This window comes from Narcine bancroftii, chromosome 4 (genome assembly GCF_036971445.1).
Source record: "Narcine bancroftii isolate sNarBan1 chromosome 4, sNarBan1.hap1, whole genome shotgun sequence".
In the NCBI taxonomy this organism is placed as follows: Eukaryota; Metazoa; Chordata; class Chondrichthyes; order Torpediniformes; family Narcinidae; genus Narcine; species Narcine bancroftii.
The window spans coordinates 59,044,230-59,060,510 of record NC_091472.1 but is presented as its reverse complement, the minus strand read 5'-3'; the positions used below and the strand labels follow the sequence as shown (position 1 = coordinate 59,060,510).

The 16,281-nt window shown below is 41.5% G+C and overlaps 1 long non-coding RNA gene across 1 annotated transcript in view; it reads right to left on the bottom strand.

Moving 5' to 3' along the window:
* Positions 1 to 1,117: 1,117 nt before the first annotated feature.
* Positions 1,118 to 16,281, bottom strand: part of LOC138759854 (uncharacterized) — a 52,725-nt gene continuing 37,561 nt past the window's right edge. Inside the window, exon 3 of the long non-coding RNA XR_011355154.1 lies at positions 1,118 to 1,241. This is a non-coding gene — a long non-coding RNA (uncharacterized lncRNA). The remainder of the gene's footprint in view (positions 1,242 to 16,281) is intronic.

Below are 16,281 nucleotides of genomic sequence, written 5' to 3'. Positions count from 1 at the left end.
TAACTAGTCATTCCAGTTCCCACTTCCTTTCTTTCTCCACCTAGCCTAGACTCCTCCCCCTTTCTGCTGTCCTCCACCTCCCCACTTATAAGCTCTCACTCTCACCAACCCCCCCTTCCCCCTTTCGTTTGGACATCTTTCATGTTCTCCCACACCTTGATGAAGGGCTCAGGCCCGAAATGTTGGTGATGTATTGTGGTGGTACACCATTGGCCTACTGCAGGGATCAACCTCTGTACCTGCAGGAGTGTAAGAAAACAGGACAACACCTGGCCAGCTGTCAATCAGTCAGCCTGAATGGATCAAGCCCCACCCGGTCAGGTGTCAATCACCCTCTGGGATATAAGCCTGTGCCGGCCTCCCGAGGCCTCACTCAGAGTTGCTGCAGCCACAACCAGCCTAGCTCTGTGGAAGTCTTTGTGGATTAAAGCCTGTTGCACAGTCTTTATCTTTGTGTGTGTCTGATTCTGGCTAACAGTATCTGGCTAACATGTATCTTTACCTTTGCTACATAAAGCCACTGTTTGACCTGCTGAGGTTCTCCAGCATTTGTGTGTCTTTTTCAACAGAGAGACCTTAGTATCCAAATTCATGGATCACTGAAGACAGCAGCACAGAATGATCAGGTCATTCAGTAAGCATACTTGCATTCACCACCCAGCACATACCAATGTATCAATGGTAGGACTATAAAGCTATTGGTTAGGCAACACTGGAGGTGTGGTCTGGTCGCCACACTATAAGAAGGATATGATGGCACTGGAAGTGACATAGAGTTTAGATTCACCAGGACATTGTCTGAGGTGGAACATTTCAGCTAGGTGGAGAAACTGATTGGGCTGGATTTGTTTCCCTTGCAGCAGAGACTTCTGTACAAAATTATAAGGGATTGATAGATAATCAGGATTTTTTTTTCTTTTGGGGGATATGTCTATGGCCAGAGAGCAGAGATTAAAGGTAAAGAATAAATGGGTTAGAAGGCATTATTTTTACAGCTCAAGAGTAGTTGAGCGCACCATTTTGGAGGTGATGGAGGTGATGGAGTCATGTGCTCTCAACGTTTAAGAAATACTTAGATGGCCACTTGAAATCGTCTGGCATAAAAAGTAAACCATGGGCAGTACAGTTAGTGTAATGGTCAATGCAACAATATTACAGCACTAGTGGCCAGGGATTGAATGTAAAGAGTTTGTCCAACCTCCGAAGATTTTCTTCAGGTGCTCCGGTTTCCTCCCAGCCTCCTAAAAAGTAAAGGGTTGGTAGGTTAATTAGGTGTAATTGGGCAGCCTGCTTTCAATAGCCAGAATGAGCTTCTACCATGCTGAATCATTAAAATTAAATAATATTTAAATTTAATGGGTCAACTGCAGGGAAATGGTATAAATAGGCATTTCTGCCCAATAGTGCAGTAATGAAGTGCCCATTTTCTGTACTCATGACTCTCTGACAATTGAACATCAAGTACTGCTACACAAACTTAGAGCATGTACATTCACAGGGATCTACATACTCCAAGAGTGAATCTGCACACTAGCCACTGTGTATCACCCTCCTCAGGAGTCATTTGGCAAATCCCCTCCACCCCCATGCCCAGGCCCTTGCAGATCCCAGCAACCCAATCATCCAAAGCCTGCAGACTAACATTGAAACCCTGAACCTTGTCCCAAAATTTTCATCTTCCCAGCAGTTGCTCCAGGTTGTGGTCTTCAGTCGATCCCTGCACATGGGCTTCCTCACAGAATGAAGGCAGATTTATCCTGCAGGAGCAGGATCATCTAACCTGATCACTGTCTTTACCCAGAAGGAACAAAATGTAACTATATGGTGCTATCAGACATTCCAAATGTCACTGTAGAAGTGAACGAAAGGTTGGAGCCAGTTTGTGCACTATATCTCCCACAAAGGGGGATGTTAGGGTGTTTGGCAATATTGGGTCAGGAAACAGAGGTATACTGTACCTCGACTGTACCTCAACTGTACCTCGACTGTATCTCGACTGTACCTCGACTGCTGTGCTTTAAATTAGTGCTCTGATGTTCTAGATGCAAATTATTCATGATGAAAGTGAGTTTCTCATTTCTCAGAGGCAACATTGTAACATTGAACAAAACTGAATTAATTGAAAAATCAATCATTCCATCCATTTCTATGAATAGGCTTGGGAAGTAATGCCACAATAAAATCAAACAAAACCAATAAAATGGATCAAGTGATATAAATACTTATGGCTTTTTTTTTTAAAGAGTCTAGAGCTTGCACTTTATTTTTAAGCATAGATAATATTTAGTTAAGTAAGTTTCTCTGCTGGTTATCAATTCCAAGCTTTACTGATAGAATGGACATTTGTACGTGTTGCATCAAATCCTATATTGCATCCAGAGACAGAGTGGTAAATTTAATGTCCAAATAAAATCAAACTAAAGGGCTTGTTTATCTTCAATATTTATTTTGTATTTAATATCAAAGTCAGTTTTTCTCTTTTACATTAAGTCCCCAAACTTATTCTTTTGCCCATCCAATAGAAAAGAAAGCTCAGTAATATTATGGGAGCAAATTTCCTCTGAACCTTTCCAATTCACAAGACTGGAAGATTGCTTATGTTAAATATATTCAAGTGGAACAGACTTCTCACCTGAGTAGAAATGGCGACTGGAGAATATATTCCAGTACAGATAGTTTGGATACCAAATATATTCAAGTAGTGTAGCACAAAAATGTAGATATTCAAATTAATCACGTTAAACTGAAGAACGTAAATTATATACATCATTGCTGTTTATTTTCTTTGATATCAAGACATCATACAAGATAAACAATCAACAAACAGAAATTGATGTTCACTCATGGATGTGCTTATTAATAACCAACAGTAAAACAAGAGAATATAACAACATTCATACCAAAAGCAACAATTTTCCAGTAAATAGAAATATTTGGTGGATATGATGTAATAAATTAATAGAGTTTTATCCACCAGCAAATTAATATATTTGTTGAACTGAAAATCTTGCCTTGGCTTTAATATTAATTTGGTAATAAACTGTCATTATCAAATCAGATAAGCGAATAAAGGGACTAATTATTTTACATTTTAAAAAGTAGGCATATCAATAAATTAAGTATTAGTCAATTCATAACCTCTTGAAATGTTTATTGCATCCTTTCCTCATTTTTATTCCGTATTTCTTATGGTTTCATTTCTCACGTGCTCATTAAAAGAACAAAGGGATATGGGGATAAGGCAGGAAAATAAATTTGAAGATAAAAGAACATTCCTGAACTTGTTATATGCAAAATTTGCTCAATGGGCTGAATAGCCTATTTTTTTTTATGCTTTAACAAAAATAATTGTTAATTGAAAAGGGAGCAATATGCTTGCAAAACAAAATTGCAATGAGCATGGCAGTAGATTGTGAAAACAGCTTGGAACTTAATAACAAGAAAGAAAAATTGTAGATGCCTACAAGATGGCTTTTTAGAGCAGCCTGTTGATGAGCAGACTAGGGGATCGGCTGTACTGGATTGGCTGTTGTGTAATGTACCAGGAGTGATTGAGTGCTTAGAGTAAAGGAAACATTGGGAGGCAGTAATTACAATAATACTGAGTTCAATTTGAGATTTAACTAGGAGAAAGATTTGTCGATATTTCAGTGGAGTAAAGGGAAATACAATGACATGAGAGAGAAAATGGTCAAAGTAGATTGGAAGGGGACACTAGAAGGGAGGACAGCAGGTCATCAATGAATGGAGTTTGCAAGAAATGAGGAAGTTGCTGAATAAATATATGCCAAAAGAGAGGAAATATTCAATTGGAAGAATATCACAGCGGTGGCTGGCAAGCAAAGTCAAAGCAAAAGGTAAAAGCAAAAGAGAAGGTGTACAAAAGAGGAAAAAAATAATGGGAAGATTTTTAAAATGTGCAGAAAGTAACTAAAAAACTCAAAGGAGGAACAAGATGAAGTATGAAAGTAGGCTGGAAAATAATAACAAAGAGGATGTGAAAACCTTCTTAAAGTATATAAAGAGTAAAAGAGGTGAGAGTAGATATAGGTCTACCAGGAAGTGCCAATGGAGAAATAATAATGGGAAACAAAGAGATGGTAAAGGAACTAAGTGAGTATTTGACATCAGTCTTCACTATGGAAGACTGACAAGGTGCCAGATGTCGAAGGTTATCATGGAAAGGAAGTGAGTACAATTATTATTTCAAATGAGAAGGTGCTCAGAAAGGTGAAAGATCTAAGGGTGGATAAGTCTCCTGAACCAGATGGCTTGCACCCTCGGTTTCTGAAAGAAGTAGCAGTAATGTGGAGGCATTGGTAATGATCTTTCGGGAATCATGTGACAGAGTATATAGATATGTTTTTGGGAGATAAATTGGGAAAGGTTTGTTGGAGTAGGTCAAATGCAAACACTTTAAAACAGATCTTATTTGAAATACTGGAGCTATGCTCTTGCAACTGCAAAAGCTTTTATAGAAATGTCAAGAGGAAAAGATTGGTGAAATCCAGAGTAATTCCCTTGCAGTCAGAATCAGGGGAATATATAATGGGGAATAAGGAAATGGCAGACCAATTAAATTCTTACTTTAGTTCTGTTTTCACAAGAGAGGAAACAAATAACCTCCCAAGGATGTTGGGAAACATAGAGACTAATGCAAGGGAGGAGCTGAAAGAAATCAGTATCTCTAAGGACATGGTCTTGGGGAAATTGATGGGATTGAAGGCCGATAAATCCCAAGAGCCTGATAATCTACATCCTAGGGTACTTAAGGAAGTGGACATTCTGATAGCAGATGCTTTAAGAATTATTTTTCAGAACTCAATAGACTCAGGATCAGTACCCATGGATTGGAGGGTAGCTAATGTTACTCCACTATTTAAAAAGGGGGTAGAGAAAAAGCGGGGATTATAGGCTGGTGAGCCTTACATCAGTAGTGGGCAAAATGATGGAATCCATTATTAAGGATGTAATAGCGGAGCATATGACTAGCAGAAAAGGGATCGGACAGAGTCAACATGGATTTACAAAAGGTAAATCATGCTTGACAAATCTATTGGAATTCTTTGAGATGGTAACAGGTAAAATAGATGGGGGAGAGCCAGTGGATGTGGTATACATGGACTTCAAAAAGGCCTTCAATAAGGTCCCACATAGACGACTGGCATGCAAAATCAAGACTCATGGGATTGGGGGAAAAGTATTGATGGTGATTGAGAACTGGCTGGCAGATAGAAGACATAGAGTTGGGATAAACGGCTCATTTTCTGAGTGGCAGGCAGTGACCAGTGGGGTGCCACAGGGATCTGTAGTGGGACCCCAGCTGTTCACAATTTACATTAATGATCTAGATGAGGGGATTGGATGTAATATCTCCAAATTTGCAGATGACACTAAGCTAGGAGGGGTTGTGTGCACTGAAGAGGGGTTCAGGAAGCTCCAGTGTGATTTGGATAAATTGGGGGACTGGGTAGATACATGGCAAATGCACTACAATGTGGATAAATGTGAGGTTATCCACTTTGGAAATACAAACCAGAGGGCAGATTACTATTTGAATGGCAATAGATTAAGAGATGGGGAAGTGCAGAGAGACCTGGGGTTTCTTGTACACCAGTCACTGAAGGCGAGCATGTAGGTACAGCAGGCAGTTAAAAAGGAAAATGGTATGTTGGCCTTCATGTCAAGAGGGTTTGAGTATACCTTACTGCAGCTGTACAGAGCCTTGGTGAGACCACACCTGGAGTATTGTGTGCAGTTTTGGTCGCCTTATCTGAGGAAGGATGTTCTCGCAATGGAGGGAGTGCAAAGGCGATTCACCAGGCTGATACCTGGAATGGCAGGAATAACTTATGAGGAAAGATTGCGCAATTTGGGATTATACTCGCTGGAGTTTAGAAGATTGAGAGGGGATCTCATAGAGACCTATAAAATTCTGGCAGGACTGGACAGAATGGATGCAGAAGGGATGTTTCCAATGGTGGGAGAGTCCAGAACCCGGGGCCATGGTTCGAGGATAATAGGCAAACCATTTAGGACCAAGATGAGGAGGAATTTCTTTACCCAGAGGGTGGTGAATCTGTGGAATTCATTGCCACAGAGGGCAGTAGAGGCAGGTTCATTGAATATATTTAAGAGGGAATTAGATATATTTCTTCAGTATAAGGGAATTAGGGGTTACAGAGAGAAGGCGGGGACGGGGTACTAAACTTTAAGATTAGCCATGATGTCATTGAATGGCGGAGCAGGCTCGAAGGGCCGCATGACCTACTCCTGCTCCTATCTTCTATGTTTCTATGTTTCTCACACCTTTTTGCAAGAGCTTTGAAGAGTGCCCAAAAGATATCACTAATGGATTATTGTTTATTGAGGCAACAGGTGAAAGAGCAGGCTGGAGCCGCTATTCTCTGCAGGAGACTTGCTGTTGTAAGAGGGTCCTGTGGTTTTGCAAACAGAGAGAGTCAAACAAGCTTACTCTCAATCTCAGTCTGGGAGTGAGTGAGAGAGAGAGAGAGAGAGAGAGAGAGAGAGAGAGAGAGGGAAGCAGAGATCACTTGACAGTGTCAGCCAGCAGAAGTTGCTGGGACTGAAAAAGGACAAGCTGGCAAGCTTTTGGAAGACAGTCTGGTCAAAGCCCTTGTGGTTCATGCAAGAGGAGAGGTCTGGCTGTCTAATGTTTCACTTGGAATAAGTGAATCAAAAAGGAACTCTGTGGTGACCTGAAAGAAAGAGGTTATCATCTGGAGAACCCTGATGGGGCAAGTTATATCAGCAAAACACTGAGGTGACTGATGGAAATACATCAGTTGTGGATGTCCTGGAACAACACATCTCTCTCTGAAAACCAACAAGAACCTTCCTGAGCGGTAACCATTTACCTTACCAAAGCCTGGTGAACTTTATAAATGTTAAATTCTGTGCACAGTATAAAAATTGCCTGCAACCAGTCAACTTGGAGGAATGAGAAGTGAGATTGGACTGTGAACCAGAGAACTTACACACACACATTGCATACGTGTGCTTAGAATTAGAAGGGGGTTAAGTTAATAATAGATAAGTTAAAGTTTGATCCTGTTTTCATGTTTAAAGATAATTAAAAGCAACTTTTGTTTAAATAACCATTTGTCTCGGTGAATATCCATTGTTGCTAGGTTTATGGGTCCTCTGGGCTCGTAACAATCATTAGAGAGACTGGTTTGGTCGCAGAGGACTGGAAAATAGCAAATGTCACCCCACTATTCAAGAAGGTCGGGAGGCAGTAGAAAGGAAATTAAAGATTGGTTTGCCTGACCTCAGTGGTTGGGACAACATTGGAGTCGATTGTCAAAGATGAGGTGACAGAGTACTTGGTGACCTGTGTAAAGTAAAGACTGTACAACAGTCTTTAATCCACAAAAACCTCCACAGAGCCAGGCTGGCTGTGGCTGCAGCAACTCAGTGTGAGGCCTCGGGAGGCCGGCGCAGGCCTATATCCCGGAGGGTGATTGACACCCGACCGGGTGGAGCTTGATCCATTCAGGCTGACTGATTGGCAGCCGGCCAGGTGTTGTCCTGTTCCCTTACACTCCTGCAGGTACAGAGATTTCCCCCTGCAGTAGGCCAGTGATGTATCACCACAAGGCCATAACAAGATAAGCCAAAGCCAGCATGATTTCCTTCAGGGAAAATTTTGCTTGACAAATGTATTGGAATTCTTTTAAGAAATGAGAAGCAGGCTGGATAAAAGAGATGCAGAAGGTGTAGTGTATTTGTATCTTCAGAAGCCTTGGACAAGGTGCCGCACATGAGGCTACTTAACAAGAGCCGGTGGTATAACAGGAAATATACTCATTTGATTGATTAGAAAAAAGCAGTCAGAATACATGGATAACATTCCAGTTAGCTGCCAGTTGCTTTGGTGTTCCATAGGGGTCAATCTTGGGGCCGCGCCTTTTAATGTTGTATGTTAATAATTTAGATTATGGAATGAATGGCTTTGTGGCCAAGACTGGAAATGATACAAAGGTAGGTAGAAGAGCAGGTAGTGTTAAGGATACAGGGAGGCTGCAAAAGGACTTAGACAGATAAAAAGATTAGGCAGAGAGGTGGCAAATAAAATACAATGTGAGAAAGTGTATGTTTATTCACTTTTGTAGATAACAATAAATGGGCAGACTATTTTATAAATGGGGGAATAAAATGAAAATTCTTAGATGCAAAGGGACCTGGGAGACTTTGTGTAAGATAGCATAAAGTAAAATTTGCATGTTGAGTCAATGGTGAAGAAGGCAAATAAAATACTGGCATTCATTCCAAGAGGAATTGAATACAAGAGCAGGGATGTGATGTTGAGACTCCATAAGGCACCAATGGGAACTCACTTGGAGTGTTATGAGCAGCTTTGGGTTCGTCATGTGGAGAGGGTTCAAAGGAAGATCAAAAGGATGATTCTGGAAATGAAAGGGTAATCATATGAGCACTGTTTGACAGCTTGGCCTGTACTCATTGGAATTTGGGAGAATGAGGGATGGTTTCATTGAAACATTTCAAAGACATGAAAGACATGGACAGAGCAGATCTAGAAAGGTTATATTTTCTGGTGGGAGAGTCTAGGAAAAGACGGTACAACTTCAGGATTGAAGACTTAGAACAGAGATGCAGAGGAATTTATTGAGATACAGGGTGGTAAAACTGTGGAATTTGTTGCCACGAGTGGTGGTGGAGGTCAAGTCGTTGGGTGTATTTAAGGCAAAGGTTGATCAGTTCTTGTTTAGCCTAGACATCAAAAGTTATGTGGAGAAGGCCAGGCATTGGGGCTGTGGAAATATGGATCAGAACATGATTAAAAGGAGCGGCAAACTTGATGGGCCGAATAGGCAATTTCTGCTCCTATGTCTTATAAACAGTGCTCTCTGCACTTTCCGCTACTGAGCTATTAATGTGTAGTAGAGGGTGATCGTCCCTGGTCCTCCTGAAGACCACAATCATCTCTTACGTCTTGAGCACCTTGAGAATCAAGATATTATTTTCGCACAATTTCACAAGATTTTCCACCTCTCCTCTATAATGGAACCTCATCATTGTTACTGTGGAGGCCAACTACTGTTGTGTCATCTCTAAACTTGATTATTCTGTTGGAGTGGGAGCTGTCATTGTAGTCGTGGGTAGGTAGCGTGAACCAAAGCGACCTTATAGTGACGTTGTTCAGTGTTCTTCTTCCAACCCGACAGACTGTGGTGCTTCTATTATGAAGTCCAGAATCCAGAAAGGGGTATTGAGTCCCAGCAAGCACAGCTTCTTCACGAGCTTCTGGAGTATGATCATATTAAATGATTATGTATTTTCTCCAGGTAGGACAGGACGGTGTTGAGGGACAAGTGCATAGCATCATCAGTAGGTGAATTGAAATGTGTCTCTGGGAGGTGTGCTTTGCTGTGTTCCATCGCAATACGCTCAAAGCATTTCATAATGATTACTGCGCGATAATCATTGAGGCCTGTTACTGGCATCGTCTTTGGTACCAGGATAGTAGTGGCTGTCTTGAAACCTTCATGAATGATGGACTGCTGGTGCGACATGTTGAAAATGTCCATAAGATAACCACACCGCCCTTCTAGACAGACTGAACATCGTCTATGCAGTTTGATGATGAGAGGAACAGGCTGACACCGAAGATAGCTCTATGTCTCCCTGATGAAAAGACCCCCTGTATAGCTGCAGCTGAATTGTGGAGAACACTATCCAAGGTGAACCCAAATGAGGCAGCAGGACCATCCAACATATTTGGTCAGCTACTGAAGGACAGTGCAAACCAACTGCAGCGAAGAAGACTGCCTCTCCTCCAAATGACCAGGTGCTGTGTCTTGCAGTGGCTGACTTGAAGAGAGAGCAAGGTCAACCCATGGGAAGCTGCATTCCTGGCAGAGTGCTCGGGGATGTGCGACTCAGCTAGCAGATGCTCTCACCATGGTCCCAACATGCTTCAAAGCCACCACCATTGGCCCCGTGCATTCATGTCCATCATCATGAAGTGCTTCGAGAGGCACGTCAAGTCCTGCTGCTCCCATCACTGGACCCCCCTGCAGTTTGCATACAGTTCCAACCACTCTATGGACAATGCCATTGCCACCACCCTCCATCTAGCCCTCACCCACCTGGATAAAAAGGACTCGTATTTTCTAATGCTGATTATTGACTTCAGTTCAGCATTCAACACAATCATACCTCTGTACCTGATGAGGAAGTTGAGCCTGCTGGGTCTAAACACCTCCTTCTTCAATTGGATTTGTGACTTCCTGTTGGGGAGACCTCAAGCAGTCTGGATCAGTAACAGCACCTCCAAGACTATCATGCTGACTACAGCCCTCCCCGCCCCCCCCCCACCGTGCTGTGTGCTAAGTCCACTGCTGTTCCTCTGCTGACCCACGACTGTGCAGCTAAACACAACTCGAACCACATCATCAAGTTCGCTGACAACACAACCATGGTGGGCCTTATTAGTAAGAATGAGAAGGCAGCCTACAGAGACAAAGTGCAGTCGCTGCCAGACTGGTACAGAGACAACAACCTGTATCTGAAAGTTAATTAAAGAAAAAGGAGATGGTGGTCGACTTCAGGAGGGCCCGGGGAGACAACGCTCTGCCGACTTTTGACAGCTCGATCATTGAGGTCATCAAGAGTATCAAGTCCTTTGGAGTTCGCTTGGTGGAGAATATCTCACCTGGTCCCTTAACACAAGCTCCATAGCCAGGAAAGTCCAGCAGCACCTCTATAGCTGAGGAAAGTTCATCTCCCACCCTCCATCCTCACTACATTCTACAGAGGATGTATTGAGAGTATCCTTTGGAAGCTGTACTACCTCAGACTGCAAGATCCTGCAGAGGATAATGAAATCAGTGGATAAGATCATTGGGGACTTTTTTCCTATCATGAAGGACATCTACAACACTCAATGCAAGCGAAAGGCAATAAATATTGTGAAGGACTCCACACACCCCTCCCTTCTGCCATCTGGTAGGAGGTACTGTAGAACTAGGGCCCTTACGTCCAGATTGGGCAACAGCTTTTTCTCCCAAGCCATCGGACTCCTGAACTCCCAGAATATTTGTGGATAGGGACTGTGAACTGTAATTGTATACGTTTAATACTTTAATATTTTAATGTGTTTAACTTCATTTCTAACTTACATTTATGTAAATATGCTCTGTGGTCCTGGAGAAACACTCTCATCTTTACCACGTGAGCATGGTATGAATGATAAATAAAAAAAAATGATGGACTTGTGCAATCCATCATCCATCAATCCATAGGACCATAAGAGTGGCAGAAAAGATCCATGGAGTGTCCCTCATCCCATCAATGTGATTTACTGGGATCATTGTTGGAAAAGTGCTTACAAAATTGTGGAGGAATTCTATCACTCCGCACATAGCTTCTTCCAGCTCCTCCCATTAGGAATGAGATTCAGGAGTATGAGAGCCAGAACCATCAGGCTGAGAAACAGCTTATTCCCATGGGCAGTGAGTCTGCTGAAAGACTGAATGATCTGCTCATACAAACCCTCAGAGACTCTACTATTTATTAAACAATACTTATCTGTAAATACAGTATGTATCATTTGTCTGTATGATTCAAAGTTATTTTATTATCATGTAATAAAACAGAAAATGTGAAATTGCCTTTAGTTTAAAGTAAGGCAAACAATTCACTATTAGTAGAAATTGCCCAGCTCCCCTTATAGCCAGAGAAAGAAGCAAAAGAGAGTTGATTCAGAGTCATTGAATGACCATGGCTTTGCCTCAGTCCAAACTATCAGCAACCCGAGCTCCAGATGCACACCTCTGTCACGATCAGGAAGACTCCAGTACCCTCACCACCTTTTCAGATCTCGGTTCCGATACCTCGTACTCCTTCTGCCAGTTCTGAGCCAGTCTCCAGCAGTCCACAGCCTGGACCACAGTCAGCAGCCCATGTGAGTTCCACACCTTGAGTCACCAAGTATTCGCCACCTGTGTGCTATTCAGACTCAGAACCCTTCATTGGTCTGTCACTGTGGTCACTGTCCATTGGGTCATCTCCTTTGCTTATCTTTCTCAAATGATCTCCCTATTTTCTGGTGCCCTGCACCAGACCTTTGCTTTCCTGGAATCTGCACCTGGGTTGTTTTATCTGGATGTTGTGTTTGCATGTTTTTACACTGAGGACTGGAGAATGCTTTTTTTTGGGTCAGGTTGTACGTGCACAATCGGATGACAATTGAAGTTATGTGGAAAGTCTGTCGCAACCCATACAGCACAGCAAAGAAACTTGGAGGATTGTTTGGAGACCTTGCCAGAATGAGGGTGGGATAGTTATTATCAAGGTCGTTGTGGATCCCAAGAGCTAGTTAGTCACTAAGCTATCCCCTGAGAAGGAGCCAGATGAAATAAATGAAGTGAATCAGAAATAGACCATGAGAAGACGGAAATTGTAGCAAAGATGTGTTTTGAGTTCAGTATAATTGCAGGAAATAGCAACAGCCATCTGGAAAAAGAGGTCGGCAGGGGGGGGGGGGGTGTGGGGAGGTGCAGTGGCAGGATTAAGTTAAACTGAAACAAGGATTCTTCCATTTAACCGAGAAAAGACAGGTTGAGCTTGGACTAACTACATGGATCCCTAACTACAATGTTATTTAGGAGAAGCACTTGGATCAAAATAGAAATGGATCAATTCAAGTTATTCGATACTAGAACTGGAGGACATGGTCTCAAGAGTCATGGGAGTAGATTTAAGAGGGAGACAAGGAGGCATTGCTTCTCCCAGAGAGTAGTGACTTTGAAATTCTCTGCCGACAAAAGTATTAGAGGCAGCTTATTTAAATGTATTTAAGCACAGTTAAATAGTTTTATGCATAGTAGGGGAATTAAGGGTTACAGGAGTAAGTCCACAGGCAGATTAGCCAAGATCAAAGGTCCAGATGCCCTGTTCCTGCTCCTTTTTCTTAAGTTTGCATGTAATAATGTTACCACTGAGGCAAACACCGAAAAAGCATTTAAATCAGTTAAAGTATGCTTTGGTTTGGAAGGTGTTTGAACAGTAGGCAATAAGCATTGGAGCTGTCCACTTAGGTCTCCTGATTTCAGCAGATTGTTAACATATCTTTAAATAGATACAAATGTAATAAAGTAGCACAATGTTCAAGTTTTTAACAATGCACTGAAAGTTTTCAATGAAGGTCAAATTAAAGCTCCAGTGTGTTCCAATATGATTTGCAATGCCATGAGGTGACTCCAGGCAAGAAAGCAGTTCAGGCTGAATGGACACTAGCACATCCGACTGTATCCAGAGCAGAAACTTTAGCCCCCTGTATTTTGACCAAACCATTTGTTGTTTGTGGAGAAAACGCGGTCTCCCTACCTGGTTGGAATGTATGTATTACGAGTGGTCTCGTATCCTCCCTGTCTGAAACTTATTCAGAAGTCACATCACCTGTCAATCAAGGTTGGACTCCAGCCGCCCATTAGTGCACACCTTATGTTAGCTAATTTAAATCACCTAGTGCCATTATTGGCGAAAAGCACAGATTAGCACTATACAATATATAACACCAACTCACAACACATTCTTTCTCAATGTCTCGTGGTCCAAGCCCCAGACATAACTCCACGCCAGGACCCTTCTGTGGACATCGCTAGGAGTGTTGTGGGTAAGGTATGCATGACACTGAAGCTGAGCCATAGTACTGAGAAAGCCTCAACCCCATTGGTAAGGGAACCAGTTGTGTGTAAAAGTCCCTGTTGGTAGTGTGTATACTTAAGTGTGTGAGCATGTCAAGATCAGGTTCACTATTGTCAGAGTCCAATCTAGGTCCGAGATGAATGTCTATATCAAGTGAAATAGTAATTGAGTACCATTTGATGCTCTCCCCTGTTTATCTCCCATGTGATTGTAACACTTGTGTCCAGACTCTTCTCTCTGTGAACCTTTCTAAGAGTATCATTGTAATTCCATTACCATTGTAATTCAAATTCAAAGCTTTCAATGTTTTAAGCAGTTGGGTTTACAAGCCATGCAAAGGACTCCAGTGTGTAAAAAAAACCTAATTTTAAACAATTGGCTCACACATATCAGGCACAGGTATATTTATTATCCACTAAAATATGCAATCTTGCAAGCAAGTTCAGATTAAGAGTTTGAACAATCAAAAGCCAGACAGAGCAAAGGAATAATAGTGATTTAGACCTTGAGAAGAGAACAAGAACCTAAACATTCATTTTAAGCCAAATGTGCAGGATTCTCACGTGCAGAGGTTTCAGTGGTTTTCGGTCTCCCAAAGATTATTTAAAAATAATGTGTAATTCTGACAAAATGTTAGTTATTTAAAGTTATATCAAGAAAATTTTACTGTTACACAAATAGGTGTCATTCAGTTTTCTTTCTTTTTGGTCACACATTTTAAAACTGTAAATTATATATGATTTCCATCTTCAGAGTTGGACAATTTTATTTCTGGTATGTTACATTTTTTTCTCAAGGGTCATGCTACATTAACCATGAAATTTCTTTTTTTACATTAGTGGAAATATTGACATTTTAATAGATTTTTTCCAATAAAGCACTCTTTCTTTCTTTGGCTTGGCTTCGCGGACGAAGATTTATGGAGGGGGTAAAAGTCCACGTCAGCTGCAGGCTCGTTTGTGGCTGACAAGTCCGATGCGGGACAGGCAGACACGGTTGCATCGGCTGCAGGGGAAAATTGGTTGGTTGGGGTTGGGTGTTGGGTTTTTCCTCCTTTGCCTTTTGTCAGTGAGGTGGGCTCTGCGGTCTTCTTCAAAGGAGGTTGCTGCCCGCCAAACTGTGAGGCGCCAAGATGCACGGTTTGAGGCGATATCAGCCCACTGGCGGTGGTCAATGTGGCAGGCACCAAGAGATTTCTTTAGGCAGTCCTTGTACCTTTTCTTTGGTGCACCTCTGTCACGGTGGCCAGTGGAGAGCTCGCCATATAACACGATCTTGGGAAGGCGATAGTCCTCCATTCTGGAGACGTGACCCACCCAGCGCAGCTGGATCTTCAGCAGCGTGGACTCGATGCTGTCGACCTCTGCCATCTCGAGCACTACATTATAGAGAAATGACTAATGGTGTCCATCCAGAATCAGGGCTCAGACTCATGGACACTCAGTACCTCTGAAGGGACTCTCTTTTGCTTCTCTTTCTCCATTTGTTAGGGGCACCGATCTTTGCACATGTTGACCTTTTGTTTGTTGTATGGCAGGAAAAAGTTAATCATTTATATTACATCTTTAATGTATTATTACATGACAATAACATGAGGTTCCGAATGTATACCTGCTGGCTACAAAGGCTACACAACAATTACTGTTTAAAAGTAACTCTTCAAACTGGCACAACACAGGAAATTGAGCTCCATGAACTCATTATTAGTTCTCCATCTACATAAATCAATTTTGGAATCAGAAACAAATCTTCAAAATGTGTAATGACTTCATATCGACAAATGTAATTAATGTAAAGGACAGCTACAATATCTCCCAGTTTGATTTAATTCATCACAAAGGGTATCATATCCTAGGAATATAATTTAATAGATGACACTGGCATTTTAAAAAATATTTTATATGTGCCCCAGTTCACCTGCTGTAAAAAAAACGTCATGACAGAAACATAATTGACAAATTGTAAATATTTTAATGCCCATCACAAATGTCATTTCAATTAATTCATAATAAATTAAACTGCAATATTTGTGTAACATCAAATTTTCATGATATAACTTTATGTGGTCATATTTTGTCACTCAAGTCCTGTTTTTTCCTAATATAGTCTTAGCTCCACATTTATAATGTAATATAACTTTACAAATATGTAATAGCTTAATCTGACTACAAGCACTTTATGGCATAACAAGGCCATCATGGTTTGGGCAGTTATATACATTATTAAGGACTTTGAGCATTTGTGGTAAACCATTTATACACTTCATTATAATTAGTTTGAGAAAATTAACTGTGTGCTTAGCATTGTGTGAAAGTAGCTACATAATATTTTCTATGCACCCATCTCTATCGAAGTCGGGGTTAGTAGTCTAGATGTCTGATCGCCTTAAATTAAAAGGCATGACAACAGATCTTAGACTAGAGGTTACTGGTACTCCCTGAGAGTTCACAAAAGCTTTAGTATAATTACAGGTGAGACCAAAATATAACCCGAGATATAGTTATTTTAAAGTAGTTTAATATCAGAAGATCTTCTCCACTGGCCACCGTGACAGAGGTGCACCAAAGAAGAGGTACAAGGACTGCC